The sequence below is a fragment of the Sturnus vulgaris genome, chromosome 2, assembly GCF_052056855.1.
Source record: "Sturnus vulgaris isolate bStuVul1 chromosome 2, bStuVul1.hap1, whole genome shotgun sequence".
In the NCBI taxonomy this organism is placed as follows: domain Eukaryota; kingdom Metazoa; phylum Chordata; class Aves; order Passeriformes; family Sturnidae; genus Sturnus; species Sturnus vulgaris.
Genome location: NC_142244.1, coordinates 90,485,290 through 90,501,410, shown reverse-complemented (window position 1 = coordinate 90,501,410; position 16,121 = coordinate 90,485,290). Strand labels below are relative to the sequence as shown.

The following is a 16,121-nucleotide window of genomic DNA, read 5'->3' as shown; positions in this document are numbered from 1 at the left end:
TGTAGATTTAATTGCTTCACATTTCACTTTTTGATAAGGTTCTCAGATGTTAGGCTATATTAAGAAGGGGATGGAGACTAATACAGGAATTATTATAATGTCATTCTATAAATGGAGGTTTCATACTCATGTTGAATACTCTACCGGGTTTCAGTCACATTTCAGAATGATACAGTAGAAGAAGAAAGGTCTGAAAAAGGGCAGAAAATACATATTAGTTGGATAGGGAGTATTCATATGAAAAGAAATTGAAAAGATTATTTAGTGTGAAGCAAAAAGAATAGGAGATGACATATATAATAACGAGTGGTACAGAGAGAAGCAGTGAGTAGTCCTCACTACTCAGTTCTACAGTAAGACACAGAGGGCATTGAGTGAAAGGAAAAGGCAACAAATGTAGAAGTGATAAAATGAAATACTTTTTATGGCATTGCATCTTATAATTAGCCTGTTGAACTGACCACTGTATGTTATTATTGAATAATAATTGAGGGCTGCTTGGAAAGTTTCAGGAAAGATAAAGCAATTACATTAATAAAAATAGCATCTGCAATGAAAGTAGGTAGAGCAAGCTGGTAAGGGATATGAGCTCTTGCAAACCAGAGGAGAGTGTAATCAGGGCCAGAGGCTGTTCAAGCTACTTACTATCATTGTACTAGGAAGTGTACAACTATAGAAATCCCTGACTTGAAAGAACAATCCTAAAAGGCACTGGATCCCAACTGGGTCCCACAAAACACTATAGAAAATTACCTTGTTAGATTTATTGATGTACAGGAGACAACATGAATGAGTGGACACATTGCCTGAGGTGGCCACAGCAACGAACATGTAGTGTGTTACAGGTAATAACATCAAAATGGAATTTAATTTAACAGTGGAAAAGGCTGTGTGAAGATATTAAATATAGGTTGCAAATGCAATCTCTTGGTCAGTAGATGCCCATAACACAAGCTGCTGGATGTACAAAGATTTAGGAGCAGAAGTATCATTTGGGGAATTTTCCTGTTGGATCTGCTATTGGCCACCAGCCAAGGCAAGACTATACAGAATTTTCATGTAACCAACAACCCTGAATCTCTTCTTTTGTGTGGTTTTTGCACTCGTATATGCTGCTTGTCTTCAGCAGGAGTAGAAAAAATACCATTCCTTGATGTTCCTGAAGTTCATGTCATTACATGCCAGTGGCAGGTCCATTGCTGGCAACCAAGAGCTACATCTGTTTTGTACAACAGACCGCCTTGCTGTCTTTCAGTGCTGACAGAGGATAAAATCTGTGCAGTTTCTGGGTGATTTTCAGTTTCAGGGAGGTCATCTTTAGAACAGGCACCTCTGATGAAGTTAAACAGAATATCCTATTGATAGATTATGGAGGATTTAAGTTTTCATTCAATAAAAGATGGACTGACTATAATTACATTAGCTTATTTTGCAAATGTTAACAGACATATGACAGCTTTGGGTTAATTTGACAAGGTATTCAGTATCCATCAATATTGACAAAACCTTTGCAATTTATGTAGTGCCTTCATTGTCCAGTAACTTGCCTTAAAAATTTTCCATTTCATATTCAATATAATATTAAATACAGTTCTTGATCTAAACTAGTTTGTTTTCTTCAATAAAATCACATCATTCTGAACAGATAATGCAAGATTAATACTGAGTTCTGAATTTTTATTTTTATTTGCTAGAAATATGTATTTCACTCTTTGCTGTGAATGCATGAGTCCCATAAAGCTGTGTTATTGTGTTAATTTGATTTTGGTTGTTTTCTTTAAAATATTTCCCTTATTGTTAGTGACATATGAGAAGTTCGAAAACAAAATGTTTTTTTCTTTAAATAACAAAAAGCAACCTGCAGTTCCAACAACAGGCAATTTTCTATGGCAAAGCAGCTGATGCTTTGTCATTAAGGATTTGGACTTGTTGAACTCATATGACATACAGACTCATTTACGTTCCAATGTACATTTCCTGTTGTGTGGGATGATCCCTACTCCTCTACTTCAGAACTAAAAAAAAAAGTATGTAGGAACACAAAGAAAGACACGAGGTTAGGTGCCTTTCAGCACACTTCTATTTTTTCTCCTAATTTTTCTCCTAAGAAAAAAGAGGACTTGTTAAAGTTTACTTTTTTTGGTTTTATTTTAGTAAGCTAAAAGAAAAAAGAAAAAAGGAATTGATGAATATAAAAATGTCCTGAGTGCTGAGATAAAAGCACAAAGTTTTATGGCAAAATATTTCTCTGAATCTTCATGATATTCATCCTGTACCTCAAAAAGTTTTTTCTGGTGTGAGCAACACTTCTTGTCTCCCTCATGACTACTCCCAATGCACATTTCTACCAGCCCACATCCAACAGTCTTGCCAATCTGTACCACCTGCCCTCCACCCCTTCAACAGGCTCTCTGTACATTCCTAGCTACAGTCTTCATCCACACACCCCTGCTTCAGCTATTCAATCTGTTTTTCAGTTAGGGAAATGCTCTTTCTTGCATTTTAAATTCTGTTTTAAAGAAGTGTCCTTCAGAAAATGCCCCAGTGTCTTTCCCAACAGAATTTTCTTTGTGGAGATTTTGTTTAAGATTATTTTGCTACAGAATACTTCAGGTACATATTGTAAAAAGAAAACCAAACGGACACATTTCCTGAACATTACAAAGAAAAAGAAAATAACAGACCACCTTTTGTTTTGGATTATGACTGTGCTTCACATTTTGCAGTTGGAGTGATTTTGAAGGAATCCTTACATTAGTTTTCATCTATATTTCGTTTATCATATTTGTTGTTTGCCGTCAGAAAGCACATAGATTTCTGCCTTGGTCTAAATTACTGATCTAGTCTTGGAGAACATCTATATCCCCTGAGAGAACACAGAGGGGTGTAGGGCCCCTGTGGAGAATGGGGACGAAGAGCATTCAGCGTCTTCCAGCAAACTCTAGAGAAGCAGGTCACCATAGACCAAGGAAGTACTAAAATATCCTGTCATGTTTACAGTATTATTGCTTCAAAAGTTTCCTGTGCTCTTTATTACCACACAAGCCTAATGGGCCCATTTATTACTTGCTTTTTATTGTAATGTCATGAGCTGCTCTTCAAAACACCAAGTGCAGCTCCTGACCCAGTGACAACCTGCAAAAGAGAGGAGCCAGGTTTCTCCTCTTTTCATATCCCATAACTTGTCAAGGGGCACGCAGCTATTCCAGCTGTGGGGGATGTTCAGGCAGAAAGCACTAGCTTCTCACTCCTGCCTAGCACCCATGCTTTCTCTAGGCAAGTGATAATAACCATGTGAAGATTACTGCAGGCACTGCACTCACTGCCAGCTACTGTGAGTGCTGCAGCAGGGAAGCCGGGACAGCAGAGGCACAGAGACACCCGTAGCCCTGCTACAGCCTGTGCCTAGTCTTACAGGCAAACCCTAATAAATGTAAAGGACTTTAGCAGTTTGGTACTTACAGGGGCAAAAGGCACCTATCTCTAAGTCACCAGTCCTAGCCTCAAATCAATGAATAATCAGGAGTAGAAATAAGAAAGTAGAAGTGTGTTAGGTAGTATGTATTTTAAAATAGGAATAGCTGTATGCTAAATCCTTACATTGTAGAAGTAAACTAAAAATATGAATATTCTAGAAATATTCATTGCAGGAGACTGGAGGAAAATTATTCTATCTTTCAACTGTAGCCTCTTTGCAGGTGAAAGACTGATACCAGTCGAGTAACATCTGACTCCCTAACTCTTTACTGCAGCCCACTGGAAATGTTCAATGGTCTCCCTTTCCCAGGGTCAGTCTTAAGGAAAAATGAGATTATTGTTAAAGAGTCTATGTAAGTTTTAGAGACCTCTTCACAAAGTCCTGATGATTTTCGATTGATGTCACTGTGTGTCACAGAGGAAAAGTGTATGCATGATAGCCTGGGTAGAAGAAGTGTTCACAGTATTCACTTGTGTTATAGCAGTGCAGAGAAAAAGAAATCACTCAATGCCCTTGAAATGAGGTCATTTTCACATTCACTAATCAACAATAAAAGAGTGCCCAAATTGTCTCATTGATCTAGGAGAGTGTGCATCTCCTCCATCTAAGTTATTAACTGAGGAATTAAAATGAGCTTCCCTGCATATTTATTCCTCCTGCTATGTTTTATGGATGCAATATTATGTGGGTTATATTTTTTAAAAAAATATACCAGCTTCATTGCAATAATAGTTGTTTTAATTTTTTTTTGTTGTTTATTTGGTACCTGCTGTTGGGGAAATTTTGTGGGTGTCTTTTAAGTCTAAATGTATTTCATTAAATAGCTTTGGAAAAAAAAAAAGATGGTTTCTAGCCTGCTGAGTAAACATAAATTTCACAGTTAAATACATAAAATAATGATTACATCCAATGGTCATGAGGGACATGTTTTTAGGAGTATACTAATTAAACTACATCCTTCAGACAACATGTTTCTACATTTACTAGCAATGAACCATATCTGATTTGTCATTAAGTAATTATGAATGCTAATGCAAATAAAGCACCTTTCAAACAAGGCTTCAGAATAGAAATTAATCATATATTATTCTTTCTTATCCTACCACACAAGGGTCATTTAAAGAAAAAAAGCCAAGGCTATGAGACACACACAACAACAGAAGTTGCTAGTTTTGCTCAGGCTTCAGTTCATACCTTTGTCTTTGTGGAGTTGTTTATGTATGCATGCATATACTTCTAAACTGAGAGAGAGTGAAAAAAAACCTTTAAAGTATACTCAGTAATTCAAGCCTTGATCCAAAATCTGCTAAAGCTTACTGCAATCTTCCATCAGTAACAATAATAATTAGCAGTTCTTGCTCCTTTTGCAGATCTCAAAGAACTGTACTAAAGCCCAGGATGAAAAAGCTCATGAACACAAGGGAGTAAGTTGGATGAAATTAATAAGCACACTCAGTGTGTTTACCCAGAACATATCAACGTAGACTACAATTTCTCATGCTTTTTTCAGCTGGGAGATCTCAGAATTGTTCTGATGGCAAAACCAGCACTATTTTTGGTTGGAAAGGATGATTTCCAGAACGTTGGCTATCACTTCACACCTCCTTTGCCTATAGAAATTTGGTACTGTTTCCTCTCTCCCATTAGGAAATTAGGATGCAAAAGTTTGATAACTCCAGGTACATTAGCAGATGGTCTGCGCAGTTTTTCAAGCTCCAAACTAAGTTTCTAGTGGTGGAGACTTCTACAGCTCTAGGAGAAATTCTTGTGAGGTTCATTCCCTATTCTATTTTCTTTTTGACTTCTAACACTTGTCCAAAGATAAAGAAAAAGGTATGCAAAGTCTGGGTTCTTCAACCTAAATGAAAAGGCCGCATAAAGTTCTGTATTATACTTTAAAAAGGACCCATAGAAGCACTTCATCTTCACAGCCAGAAGGGAACATCACTGATATTTTCCATCAACCTATTTGAAGCAAATGTGATTTGATCTACCTTCACATTGTGTTGTAAATGTTTTCCTTCTTCTTGACTTGTCTTTGTCCTCCCCTTTGTACAGCTAGTGAAGTCATAAGTCCTTTGAAACAATTACCTGCGTATTATGATGAATCATTGCATAAGTAAGAGGTTGAGTTATGAAGAACAAAGTTCTCATTGCACAAGTTTCCACAATCCTTAATTCTGGGAAAGAAAATGGCCAATATCTTGTGAAAGGTAAGGGGAATAGATGTGTTTAGGGCAGAATAATAGGCTTTTAAATTGTGACTGGCTGTTTAGGACTCTTTTTAAGGCAAGGGGCCATGAATAACTGATAATCTATGTAAGGTCAATTACTGAGTAAGGTACACTGAAAAATCATGGAGCACATCTTATTCATATAACTTCTATTAAGAGGTGCTATTTAAATCCACAGATGTCAGTTTGTAAATGAGAAACTTTTCTGTTGCATGGAAGAAAGAAAATGCAAATGAGACAATGACAAAATAAAATGTAAAAATAGTACAAATGAGGAAAGCATAAAACCTGAGAATTATGAAGAAATGCAATAATCACTAGATCCTTCTGACTTGAGATGATTAGGTTAAGCTAACTTTTTTGACCACTACTTACATGTGTTATGCATGTTAAAAATAACCTTGATCAGGGTTATATATTTAATAAAAATTATCAGGTTTGTACACAGTAGGGTAAAAAATATTTTTTTTCAGCACTCATTTTAAATGAAAAAATAGATCCGAGGGTAATATCATTTTCTATGGGAATCCTTTGTCTTCCTAGGGTTTTTGAGAGGTCATCAGCATTTCTGGGGTGGGATTCATCCTCTCTGACACTGGCCTCTGATTTGTGGCCAGCTGCAGGCACCAGCTGAAGTGACTATCCAAGCGCCTTTTACCATCAATGACACGAAGGCAATTTATCCCATATCAAGGTGGTTTTCTAGGATAACAAATCAAGCACTAAAAGTCTCTCTATAGATGAAGGAGGATAGAGTTGCTACACATTGAGTCTGTATACACTCTAGATGGCCACAGATGGGCACATGAATCCTTCCTGAAATGCCTAAGATGTATTTGTCTAAAGCAGAGAGATTTAATTCTCTCTGGCTGAATACAGGCATTGTTACACAGTAACCAGGTGTCACTAGAGTAACTGGACACTCATTAAGCAGAGACCGATGCTTAAGACACCGAAATCGTCACCAGTCAGCCAGCAGTTTTCAGGAGTGTTGCCAGCACTACTAGTAATTTCCTAGCCTGTGGGTGTAAGAAAGGCAATAAGAGACACATATCTGGTAACTTTAAGCTTTCTAGTACTGATTGCTCCCAAGGTAACATATTCCTTCCTCTTCCATGCTCCTTCCTCTTTTAGCTGCCTGTTGGGAGCTCCCTGCCATGTACAAGGTTCTTCTGGTACCTGTTGCACTGAGGAGGTTTGACCATAAATGATGATTAGATATTTGAAGTGCAGGTGTATAGAAATTGCAGAGTGATGAAGGGAGAAAAATGTAGAGATTATTATCTGTATTATAGGCTGATTTGCATTGTGGTGAGGAAAGCCCCCACGGACATGGCAGGTCTCCATGGCCATGTACACCAAATGTTCTCACCTGTTAATCATTTGGGGCTTGTTGAACTGATCTGGCTGCCTACACTAAAGCTGGGTGTGGTGAGTCATCTCACCTGTTGTAGATGTCTGCCCTAGGATGAGATGAATTGTGTATTGTGGATTCCTGATTCTTTGTAATGTGCTTAAAGAGAGCCCATGTTGTACTTCTACAGTGCTCAGTTAAATAAATTTCCTCATAAGAAAAAAATATGTCTTGGTTGATGGATGATCAAAGTAATAATCTAGCAAAGGTTACCTATAAGGATAATAATTCACCAATTTTTTTTTTTAATCAGGTTGGTTTTTTTGCTTGCTTTTAAACCTTTTCTAATAATTAGCAGCCCAGTGTTGTGATACAATTTTTTAGTCCTCCCTACCTTGAATATGCTGTGATAAATGGCCTGCATATTTGCCAGAAAATTTTGTCCTCATACCCTGGCAGTAATCATTAAATTTGTTCCTGTGCAAAGCCATGAGACTGAATATAACACTTATAATGGAATCCAGTGTGAAACGTTTAGTATGGAGGCATTATTGAGCTGCTACATTTCCGGATCATTTTCTAACTTCCTTTGACTTAAAAGCACTGTATCACTTTCAGAATTAATATACTGCAGTGAACAGCAAGACAGTTACCAAAGAGAGCACACAAACCAGGGATAAGAACTGGGCTTCTGCAGCTTCAGAATCATGGCTCTCTATCCACAACAGCATTCATATTTTGGGGATGGTTTAAAAACAAACTGTCTGTTTCTAGTCACCTCAGGTGAAACCAAATTATTCAATTATGAACATAATTGTACAGAATATTTCACCGAAGTTAGTAACACACCTAAGCTACTGAAGATGATGAAATTGCTTTTCATAGAATTATAGCAGCAGTTAAAAGAGAACAATCTAAACCGTGCTAAAGAATATGGGGATAAAACTTGAGGTGGAAAATAAAGGGTGATGGTGAGTTGTGAAGAAACTGCCCATACATGTAGCAGCCCTTGAGACAACACAGCTTTCTTACCAGAGGACTCAGAGATGTTTTTCTGTTGCCTGAAGTGTTTGCAATGTCTAACTATGCTTCAATCTTCCAAAAATTCCAGGTTCCCCATGCTCAGCTTTAGGGCTGGACTTCATTGTCGACTCCATTAATAAGAAGAGGTGCATTTGTTTATATCAGCTTTTACTCACTTGTATTTTTCAAAGGCGAGAACTGCACATCAGACAACACATTGCATTACATAAATAGACTGAAATACCATTTCTTTGTTGATTGGAGCACCTTGTGGAAAACAGTATCAAGGAAATTGCTCAGACAAATTGTGAGTGGAAGAGGAGACGTTTGAAACATGTAGTTTATTTGTTCCTCTACCCCTCCTGGTGAAGTGAAAAGCATGTCATACATTACATTTCTGGATGTGGCATGCCTTTCACTTCACTGACAGGTATGTTATTTGTCACAAAACCCAAGAACCTTTCTTTTCTATTCACTATCCAAGTCATGACAGTAATCATGGCTTGATAGAGAGCCCAGCATAGGAGAAGTTGTATTATTTGGGCGGTAACTGTAATTTCTGATCGTTTCAGTATACAAAGCTAGGATGATCCAACATGAAACATGTCAGCTTAGCCAGAGGGATTCTTACTTTTCTGTAAAAACACACTTGTATTTCAGTTTATGTTGTTTCTGGCTACTGAGATGGACAAGATGGGTCCAGCATCAGATGAGAAAACAATTTAAGATTGCTGTGTAGAGTGAAAAACCTTAAACTAAACAAGCTATATACCATACAAAAGAGATACTCTTGGGAACTGTACAAGCCTAAGGGATGGTTAATATCTGGAAGAAAGTTCTGAGATAAGGGTCAGCTTGAAAGCACACACACTGTTAAGAGTCAAATGCTGTTACTAGGTGACACGGTAGGCTGTTTATACAGAACATGCATAATGGTTTCACTCCAGTTAACATCTGCATAATGGGCCAGATGTTCACATTAAATAGGGCTTTTAGAGTTGACATTAACTGTGTTGGTGGTGTCAGCAAAGATACCAATATTTATCTAACTTAGACTGCCTTCAAATATTTTCAATGATCCTTATGCTCATTTTCTGTCTGTATATAGGCAACTAGAGGATCTGTCCACAAGGTCTAAAGCAGAAATATTAACTAACTTCTGGTCAATGAAACTCTTGTACATTGAAAGGTTTACAGTTCAGCTCAATGGTCTTACAGGCCTTTTCTACCCTGAATGATTCAATGACTCCAAAGGCCACATAGCTGGGTGAATGTCCCTTATTTCTCCTCTCCAGGCTGAGAGCTGTGTGGCAAAAGCCATAAGGTAACAATCAGATAGGCTCTTTGCCCGGGAGGATTTGGCATGACCACTGTGATTTGGCTAAGTAGCTATGACAGTGCATTCTATAGATAACTGCAAGCTCTGGACTACATCATTAAAAATCTTTAGGGTTGGGAATCACTCAAACAGCCTGGAAAGAGTTCTAATATGTTCAGGGGTCAGGTCTAAACAGGTTGCCTCTCCTAAACAGATTGTCTTCTTGGACTAGCAATCTGATTTCCTCTGTTCTTGGATGGTGAATAGTGACAGCACTGAGTGCTGCCTTTTTCTTGCGAGAGCAACTCCCCGTTAGCCTGCTTCCAGACTCAGACAGTTAGAACGCTGCTTTTTTCTTTGCCATCTTGCATGAGATTGTAAAATATATGTGCAAACAGAGACTAAATGGTTTTTTTAGATTCCCCTCTGACAGATTCTATTGTATTTTATATCTAAAACTTGTTCTTGCCTATTTGTGAGAGATGGTCTATAACAGTAGTCTGTTTCCTCACAGGTCTTTCTGTTAGACTCCTTACTAACTGCCCATACAGAGATGCTCTCAAAGGGCAGAGAAAGATCTTGGGTCATACTATCCTGATATAAACAAGATTTTTTTGCTCACTTTCTTTTTTTAACACTGTCACCGGTTCTAGCAGTTCGAACGCTAATGTTTGCAATTTCCCGGCTGTTTCAAATCATGAGAATCTGTCTTTATATAAATTCTAAATTTTGTGAAAATGCTGGTCATTTTCATTTTGCATTATATCCTTATTTTTAGGGATTTTTTTTCTTTCTTTATCCCCCAAATATCTTTTGTCAGCATCTCTAGAGAAGTAAATCAGTGTAGTACTATAGGTTTCATGGACCTATGCCAATCTTCAGCTGCTAGATAACTGACCAAAGTTATTCTTAATCTGGGAGGCAATTTTAATATTTTCAATATTTTTCAGTTTGGGATACTAAATTTATTTGGTTTAGTCTACAGTTTGTTGATATAAGTACTGAAAGAAAATAATACTAAAACATAAAATACAACAAGGAAAAGTGCTGAGGACTGATCAAGCTTTGGATCAATCTTAAGCACATTTTCTTAGGTAAAATAAACGAAATGAAGAAAAAGTATGATATGCATTGCAACACTTCAGCAGCTTTCCTTAAGCACTGTGACATGACACATGATGTTCTAAAGTGGTTTTTAACTCTTTCAGTGTAACTTTGCCTCAGGATAAAACATCTTTTTAACAGCATGTGCGAGGAAAACGTGAATGGCCTGTAGACGTGCCTGTAGGCTATGTGCTCTCTGTCACCTGCTGTATTACCCTGACTTTGAGAAACCTTTACTTCCTCACACTTTAAGGAATAGAACATTTCTCTTTTACTTTGTCCACTAAGGAAAGCTGACTAGCCTTATTCTGACATCCTGGGTTTTAAAAGAGCCCTTTTTTTGTCAGTTTCTTTGTTCTCAGATTATTGTGAGTATATAAAAAATAAAAGGTAGTATCAATGGAAAAATAAAAAAAAAAAAAAAAAAACACAACAAAACACTGTTTTGCTTTGGTTGGTTTAAATTGTGCTCCCTTTTAGCACTGCCCTAGGTTTGAAACTGATAATAACCAATAAAACTACCCTCACAGGCCTGTTCAGATGGTGTTATGGTGCATCCCTGCCCAACTCTCTATGTGTCAACTAAAGTAAATGCAAAATTAGTGAGGCTTATCATTTCCAGAAAAAAGGATTTTTCAGATGTTAATCTCTCCTAAAAGTTGTTATACTTACAGCTTCCAACTGACCCGATTAATCAAAATTAGCATGTCTTATTTATTAGTAGGTTTCTAAAGACAGCACTGTTTTGTCATAATATTCTTTCATTTATTCACTACTTAAGAAGCTGTTCCCAAAGCACTTATCACTGGCTTAATTGTGATCGCAGAGAAGTAAGGAGAGCCTTGCCAATTGTTTGTAAGAAAACCCCACTGTATTATTAAAGGCTGAATATGTTTCCCATTTGATATTGGCAATAAGCTAGTAAATATACTCTGCACAGTATGTGTGTGTATATACAAATAAATGCATATATATATGTGTATATGTGTATTTAGAGAAGGTTATTTTATATACAAAACAGAAGGAGGGAGAGAGGGAGAAAATTACTGTATGTCCTTTAACAGTATCACAGATTATGTGAGTTAGCTTATAAAAAATAAAATACTTAAAAGAGAAATACTACTCTCTCTCAAGGATTCCATACAAAAATCACCTTTCCCAGAGAAGCAGATTATTAAACTCCACTAATTAATTTGATGGTTCTGTACCATCAAAGGTAACAAAGTATACATTCTTACATTACCCTTTTAGTGCTGTTGTAGTACATACACTATCATGTCACTGTATACTAAGCTGCCGATTTTCTGCTTGTATATCCTTTTTTAGTTGCAATCTTATTCACTTGTCCTCATGTATCTGTGCAAAAACATCCAGTTAAATTCTAAATTCTTTGGAATGCGAGATGCTTGCCTTTTACTGTCATCTCACGCTTGAGAAAGAATTGCTTCCAAAAAATTCTGTGAAATTTCTGGGTTTAGGCATAAAAACATAGCTAATTTCAGCTGGGTAAATTTCTCTCAAACACAACAGAAATCACGGAAAGAAGAGTTTGTTTTCAAAACACACTTCTTCACAGAAGTGCTGTCCTCTCTCTTCTCTAGAGTTAATTTTTCTGTCAAAACCAGTAGATAGAAAATCTACTTTCAAGACTCCTGTTTTTTCTTGAAAAGAAAATCTCTTAAATCCTTATACCTAGTGATTAATGCCACATGAACATTTTTACTGAAATACCCGCCTCTACCCTTTTTTAAAAATCGTATAAAATCTCCTATTGAGACACTTACCCCTCTGCAGAGCAGTAGCCCTGCAGTGATGTCATTTACTAGATATTTCCTTCAAACTATTAATACACCAGTGTGCAAATGACCAGAGAGGAAATGGAAGAGTGAAATTGTAGAGCAGAAAGAGAGGAAGTAATCTGAAGAGGGCTGAGAGATAATTTTATTTCACATCTTCATTGCTCAGGAATGACCTCAGTCAGAAAAATACAAAAAAGTAAACTCCTGCAATGTCGATTTGCATTCCTGGTAGTCATCTACACAATCCATTATTATTTAACATCTTTCTAGCTATAGTGCTTTGTTTAATGTAACACAGAATGTTTTATCTAGAACTGCTAAGGCACCACCAGATATATGAGCTACCAGCAATGAGCTTTAAAAACCAAAGATTTGCCTGGTGAATTTACTTCTACACAATAACTGATGGAAAAATCTTTGAGGATAGATAGAAAGAATAAAGGATTTGAGCAAAAGTTAGCTCAACTTGTAAAATCTCTCTATAAATCACCTAATTTAGAAAAACTAGATGTTCAACAGCACATTAAATTTCAAAGATACATCACATCTGAAACCCACAAAACAACCCAGTAATTTAGAAGTTCAATTTTGATTTTTGGTGTTCTCCACTACTATCAGCCCTACACACATCAGCTATAAGCATGGATCATAATGTGACTAAAATTAGCAGGAATGAAACATGTCCTAAAAGTCTGTAGTTTCATATTAATTCTAGATCTCAGCTCTCAAACATGTAAAAGTATTCCATTTTATGTTCTCCCATTACCTTACTGGAGACATAGGAACAAGACATGAAATTTTTCTTTGGAAATTATAATGTTCAGTGTTAGGAGAGGTCTGTGTTCTAATCTAAGTTGAAGTTTCGATTGTCTTGCATCCTTGCCAACACTAATAATGCTGCCTCTTTAGGAGCTCCTCACGCCAGGTACAATTGTGCTCACAAAAATTATTCATACCTGCATAAGTCTTTCAAATATTGAAAGCATTATACAAACACATACTAGTTAGAATCATAGACTGAGCCTTGTAAGGCTTATCATCCTCATTTTAAAGTAGCAGAGGTGAAATGACTTGCTCAAGGCCATGACATAATTTGGCGGGCAGAGCTGGGATTAGAGCACAGGCTTTCGTGCTTCACACCTCATTACTGCACATTGTTCTGTCTCTCAGGTTGAGAAACCAGGAAGGTTTTGGTAATAGATTTCCCATGTACTTCGTGTTGGTGTGTTTAGATGAGGTGTCAGAATGAAAGCTGGTCCACAATATGTGAGCATTATTGACTCCTGTTCACTCTTCCAAATTTGCCCTTTCTTTGGCTATCTTGCCTGTCTCAGCAATAGCCACACTTGTACTGATGCCACTACATCAGGGGTTGATGAAGATCTTCAGGATTCTTACCCACAAGAGATGCTATGTAAATCTAAAAATAATGCCACGTTTAGTGCTGATCCCTTTTCATACTGGACTCTTTAATATTACTATGATTGTAATGATTATTATTATTTTATTATTGGTGTTTCCATGAACATTTTCCTTTGTTACCAGTTCTACTCTCTGTCAAATAGATTGCTTACTAACTATCTCTATAGAAAGACAAAGCAGGAGTAAATCCAACTTGCTGCTGTTATTAATATGCTATTAAAAACCTATTTGAATCAATGTTACCTGTTTGCTGCAAATCTCCACACAGAAACAAAAAATGTTTGCAGAATCTTAAGGCATGTGGGAGATGCACCTGTGTTGCTAATTCCCAAGCAGTCAAATTGCTCAGTAATAAAGTGTTTCTGTAATGCAGCTTTTTTTTTTTAATGGTGATTTTGAACAAATGCATTTTCATTATGTCTGAATTTCATTTAATGTGTTTTTACAATACATGTTTGTGGTGTATCATTCCAGAAAGAAAGTAAGCTCCATCTAAAATCGCATTTGATTATGAGTGTACCCTCATACATATCTAATAAACAAATAAACAAATCAGTTTGATCTGTTATGCAGATAACACTGATATGTAAAATATGTTCAGGAACTAAAAATGCCTTTTCTGTGCGGAAGTTTTCCTTGTAGAATGTACTGTGAATTTATGTGAACTGTATACAGCACTGAGACTCTTTTATGTAGCCTGTTTTCCTGGCTGATAGCTAAAAGAGGTTAGGCTGAATCTCAGTGGATCAATTAACAGAGGGACCTGTCCTTCAACAGAAGAAGATCTATTTCAGGATTTGCATATCACTGAAAAAAATTACAAAGCTGAGATAAATACAAGCCCGATAATAACTCACTGCAGGCTTGGCTTCATTCCTAGATTTCCTTGGCTGTTTGTCCTAATAAAGTGTCTCCATGGCACTTAGGGCAGGAAGGTTATTAGTAGCTGTCAATCAAAAGAAGGAGTATGCATCGACAGGAGGAGAAAGAGAAGAGAGGTGACATTCATCCTCTTTTCTCACTTATATTGGGTATAAAAGTCATTCAGAGCAAATGGTTAAAAAGGGACAGGTCCCTCTTCATCCCCCATGGAAAAGAAGAAGGTGGTAAAAAAACCTAACCAACATACCTGCCTTGGTTACCAACAATTTAATAATAGTGTAGAATACATAAGTCACTTCTCTTTAGCTTATTAATGCTCGGGTGTTTATTAATACCAAGGGATGTGAAGGACATACACACAAAGAACAGGATAAAGACTCCTGACAAAACACTTCTGGTTGATATTTTAGTATGAAAAAATGATAACTTTAAGCAGCTCTAGTTTATGATAAAATTTAAATGCTGTATTCGGAAGTACTATATTTATTTCATCTTTAAGATAACATGGTTGTGGCAATGAAGACCTTTAAAAAGCTAGTAACAACATAGAATGCACATTTATTTCTTATGTCATTTAAATCAAATACAAGGATCTAACTTTACCAAGTTGAAACTCAGAACTGATCTATACACCAATTAATTAATACTTTAAAGGTCTTTAATTTACTGTACCACTTTCTTAATTAAAGTATATCTGCTGCTGGAGCACATCATGTCTATATATGCCTATTTTCATAAGTAACAGAGTCCATAGAGTGCTAATTGATATCCTGGTCTCCAGACAATACTTTACTAAATGAAATGACAATTATAACCAATTAAAATTCACTTTACATACCACTTCACCTATTTTGTATGTATTATGCATGAAGACAGAGAGTACATTGCCTCACTGCTCAGGATTTGTGTGCGTCTGTGCAACTGATGGACAGCTCCAACGTATTCCTTTTAGCAAGCTCTTTACCAAGGGTCATTTTTCAGGCTCATCTAAAACCTATATTTTGCTGTTACATAGATACATCAGTTAATAAAGCTATGAATTGCTTTGTGAGGATACTATTATTATTATTATTATTATTATTATTATTATTATTACTATTATTATTATTGTTATTATTATTGTTGTTGTTGTTGTTGTTGTTGTTGTTGTTTTTATTATTATTTCCTTTGACAAATGTGTGTCAAATTTACACTCACATCTTCAACTTGCTATAAAAAAAAGAGGTTTTTAAAATAGAATAGTGCCTAATTAGAAAAGCTAAACTTCTCTCAGACACATTGTATGCAACATATAAATGGCACAGCACTGCACACCTACTGAGGGGAGTGTGGGAGTAACACAGAGGAATGAAGGCAGTGGGAGATGAGAGTGTTTGGAACAAGCACCTCAAGCCTGAGAGCACACGGCTAAAAAGAGATATTACACATTTCATGCAAGAAGGAACTGCTCCCAATTTCCATTGAAGACTGAAACTCTTGGTTTTTCAACCCGCCGCAGAGAGCGAGG

The 16,121-nt window shown here is 36.6% G+C and overlaps 1 long non-coding RNA gene across 1 annotated transcript in view; it reads right to left on the bottom strand.

Annotated features, from left to right (window-relative positions):
* LOC148224894 (uncharacterized) overlaps positions 1-16,121 on the bottom strand; it is a 112,120-nt gene that overhangs the window by 32,525 nt on the left and 63,474 nt on the right. The window lies entirely within an intron of this gene.